Source organism: Rhododendron vialii, chromosome 1a (genome assembly GCF_030253575.1).
Source record: "Rhododendron vialii isolate Sample 1 chromosome 1a, ASM3025357v1".
NCBI lineage: Eukaryota > Viridiplantae > Streptophyta > Magnoliopsida > Ericales > Ericaceae > Rhododendron > Rhododendron vialii.
Genome location: NC_080557.1, coordinates 1366973 through 1371351, shown reverse-complemented (window position 1 = coordinate 1371351; position 4379 = coordinate 1366973). Strand labels below are relative to the sequence as shown.

Below are 4379 nucleotides of genomic sequence, written 5' to 3'. Positions count from 1 at the left end.
GACACAAGAGGCACGCAATGCCTTTACAGTCAAACCTGGTGTCCTTAATAGTCTCCCTAGTTTCCACGGGAGGGAGTGCGATGATCCGTACGAACATGTGCGGACATTTGAGGGATTAGTGCGCAACCTTGCGTCTAATACCCAATATGAGAATGCGTGCCTCAAACTGATTGAGGCGACGTTGAAAGATGGCGCGCTTCTGTGGTTCCGAATGCAAAAGTCTCAATCCTTCACCACATGGGCACAAGTGCGTGACGCGTTTTATAGGAAGTACTTTTCTGAGGCTAAGACTAAAACTTTTAGGCGTCAAATCCAAGGTTTTAGGCAGGAGAGGGATGAGTCATTTCTCAAGGCATGGGAGCGTTTCAAGGAATTGCTCCTAAGGCTGCCACACCATGGCTTTGAGAGAATTCAGTTAGTCGGTTTCTTTCATCTGGGTCTAAACGCTGAGTCAGTCCAGCACATAGAATATTCTTGCAAAGGGGACGATTTCTTGTCCAAAACAGCGGACCAGGCTTGGGATTTCTTAGATGACCTAGCTGATAGGCAGAGGGCTTTAGAACCATCCGATTTTGAGCGATCCGGACCTTCTGGGTCCAGCGTTGTCCCGGTTACCATTCGTGACCAGCGACTTCAGGCTCAGGTTGAGAAAATGGCTCAGAGATTAGAGGAGCTAGAGGTGAGGCAAGTTCGTCCAGTTCATAAGGTATCAATTGAGGAAGTATGCGTGTGGTGTGAATGTAAAGGGCACACCGCGACGGTTTGTCCTGGGTTTATTGCCGCCAAGGGGGCGAGTCAGTTTAATCAGGAAGAAGTCAATGCAGTTAGGACTTGGGATCCTTATTCTACCACGTATAATGCGGGATGGAGGGATCACCCCAATTTAGGGTGGTCGGACTCCAGACCCGTAGGTGGAGGCCAAGTTCAACCCCTTGCGCTACCTCCGTTGCAGCAGTTTCAACAGGCCCAATCGTCCAGGCCTCCTCAGGGCCAGGTCATCCCATTTCACTTCCAGCCACAGCCTGGTAGGGGGGCAGGTCCATCAACTCGTGGTCCTCCCCCAGGTTATTCGCAAATAACCGCGCGTGATCATAAGTTAGAGGATACTGTCAATTCCCTGATGCAGTCACAAATGACATTTCAGACGGAAACGAGACAGCAAATTGGGGCCCTTACAACCCAAATGTCACAACTCACTGCAGTTGTCAGTCAACTACAGCAGGAGAAGGGTAAGTTTCCAGCCCAGGGTAGTGTAGCGGGTGCCAATTATTTGGAAAATTCTTCAGGTCCTAATGTTCAAAACCAGAATCAGGAGGAGGCTAAGTCAGTCACCATTCTCAGGAGCGGGAAGGAGATCGATAAGTCCATCCCGCTAAAGCAAAAACCAGCTCCACCCCCGGAGCCGGTTGATGCACCAAGAGCAACTCCTGATATTGTTGATGTCCCTAGGAAGGAGGTAAAGGATGATGAGGAGTCACCTGAGGTGGTAGTGCCTGCAACTGCGGCCCCCATGACTCCAACGCCACCCGTTGCTCCATACCCAAATCGCTTGGTGGCGAAACCTAAGGTCAATGTGAACTTTCAAATGCTTGAATTATTCAAGAAAGTTCAATTTCCTATCTCTTTGATGGAAGCCATTGACGCAATTCCCCAGTTTGCTAAGGTCTTGAAGGATCTGTGCACGTCAAAGCGGAGAACCAAGAGTCAGGATAAAGTGCTTCTGACGGAGCAAGTGAGCTCCATTCTCCAGGCTGAGATCCCTACTAAGTGCAAGGACCCTGGTTGTCCCACCATCCCTATAGCTATCGCGGGCCAAAAATTCGATAAGGCTTTGTTGGATTTAGGAGCAAGTGTCAACTTGCTCCCTTATTCGGTATACTTAAAGCTTGGCCTAGGCGATTTGAGAGCCACACCGGTCACGCTACAATTGGCCGACCGGAGTGTGAGAGTTCCAAAGGGGGTGGTGGAAGATGTTTTAATTCAAGTGGGCGAGTTTCTTTTTCCTGTCGACTTTATTGTCCTAGATACTTGCCCAATACCGGAGGTCTTTGAGAAGACTCCTATCATCCTTGGCCGTCCTTTTCTAGCCACTTCCAGTGCTGTCATGAATTGTAAAACTGGACAAGTCCAATTGTCGTTTGGGGACTTGAAAATGGAGGTGAAAGTGTTTAATGCAGAGAGCCGAGTCAAGATTGATGAGGTGAGTTTGATCGACACGCTGGTGCAGGAGCATGTCGATAATATTTTATATAAGGATCTTCTAGAGATAGCCAAGGAGGCATCATTCTTAAATTCTCCAGAATTAGGGAGTTTGATGGAGGTGTTGGTCGATCCTGGGTGAAGTAGGTGAACTGGTTGAGGCGTTGGTCAATCCTGTTTATTCGGATGACCCTATTGTGTAGCCGTTGTGGCTACGTTCCGACGGGTAGCTTTTGCGTACCACTCTCTTCATTGAGAAGTGGACCCGGCCCCTAGTAATAGGGGTACCCATCATTGACTTGGGTCTTATAGCTTTCGCACGCCGCTATTAAAATAAGGATCGTGTGCCCAGCTCCGGTTAGTAAGGGCAATTTTGTGTTGGTAACATTGGATTCTACTAATTAAGTTATGTTGTTTTTGGGCAATCTATTTATATTTGTTTTTTATTTCTTAGTTCTTTATTTCTTGTCTTTTGTTTAGTTATTTTTCTTCTCTCATTTCAAAAAAAAAAATTTTTGAAAAGCGAAAAAAAATTGCATCATGGTCTTGTATAGCCACCCGTTTCTTGCCCACCGGCGAGGGATGGGGAGAAAAGTATGACACGTTGATCGCGTGAAGATTTGGTGGAGTATTTCTCTTTTTATTTTTGTTTTGGGAGCTCGGATACCACGAACCGGGCGGAACTAATGTTTTTTTTGCAGAGTACGGTGATTGGCCCGGAGGCTGGGTGACAAGAAATTCCTCGAACATCGGCCGAGGTCATGGTGGTTGGCTGCCACCCGTAGGTCTATTTCTTCTCCCTTGTGCTTTCTTTTGATGTGTCTCCATGCTCTGGGGACATAGCATGTTTCTAGTTGGGGGGAGGGTGTACCTTGTACATGTTTTGTTGCGTTGCTAGGGTAATTTTAGGGTAAATTTTTATTTTATTATTATTTTTTTTTTTCCAGGGGATACATTTGTTATGCTTGATTGTATTGTTAGGCGAGCATGTTAGAATTAGCCGAATTATTGTGCCTGTTTTAATTCAAGTTCATGCATACATTTGGCGCCTTTGTGAACATGTTAGTGCTGTCGTTACGTTGAGTAAGTGTCCCCACGTAGTTAATAGTGCATCCTGATAAACATTCCCATATTCTTTGTTTTCTTTTTCTCGCATTTGCGGAAAATAGTAGGCTTTTGTTTCACAATTGAGTATCTAGATGTTTTGCATGCATTTGTGAGAGTTGGTAACGTGCATAGGGGATGAGACAAGGCATTTTTGCATGATTAGACCACATATGTGTCCCTTTGTCCAATCTTAAACCAGTCCGAGTCAGTTCTTGAGTCTAACCTAGGAAACCGGTGTGTGGGTTGGACTATAGTTTGGGGGGTCTAGCATTGTGCATCATGGGTGTCTTATTGCATTGGATTTGGAGCATCGTTGTCGTCGGAAGTGAAAGTGAAGAAATCTTGATGGGTGTCATGTTTTGTAACCAAACCCAACCTTCAGGCCATAAAGCTAAGTCGAAATTCATAAAAAAAAAGAAAAGAAAAAGAAAAGAAAAGAAAATGTGGAGTTGAGGCAAGTTGGGAGAAATCAGCACCTACTGGCACATCAGAATAAGTGATTGTTTGATCATGTTATAGGGCAGTCCTCGACTCTGTATCAATCGCCTCAGTTTCCAGATTTAGAGGTCAGCGACAACTTTGCCGAGAGCAGTTTGGATTGATTTTGGATTTCCATGATGCATGAAGCTAGGGTGGTGGTGTCATTTTATGTGTTTATTTCATGTTTTTCAATGTCGGTGGATTATATTTGTTTTTCTAGTATTTGGGTCCGTAAAAATTTAGTTACGGATGTTTAAATCTCTTGTTGGACTTTGTTTGGTTGGCACCAATGGAAGCATGTTGGTAGCTAAGGGTAAGGTGGCGGCTAGTCTGGGTAGATGACCTTGCGCTACTATAGGCCGCCGCCTAATTTGTAGTTTCCCTTTCGTTCGGAACCATGGTCATTATAAGCCTAATTAAGTCCTTAGTGGACCTTGTGCACATTGTTAAACTCTCGTTCATGCATGTTTTATGTTAATGTTGCTAATTTTTTGGAATCGTGACTGTATATATATTGTGCTTTTATTCTTTGTCAGCGTTGTCTTTGATTGGCGCGTGGTGGCCTTTGTTTCGGTCCCACGTAGTTCGCCAAG

At 45.3% G+C, this 4379-nt stretch overlaps 1 non-coding gene across 1 annotated transcript; it reads right to left on the bottom strand.

Annotated features, from left to right (window-relative positions):
- Positions 1-293: 293 nt before the first annotated feature.
- On the bottom strand, positions 294-402 carry LOC131309064 (small nucleolar RNA R71). Its single transcript, XR_009194742.1, has one exon. It is a non-coding gene; the product is annotated as a small nucleolar RNA R71 (small nucleolar RNA).
- Between the last annotated feature and the right edge of the window lie 3977 nt (positions 403-4379).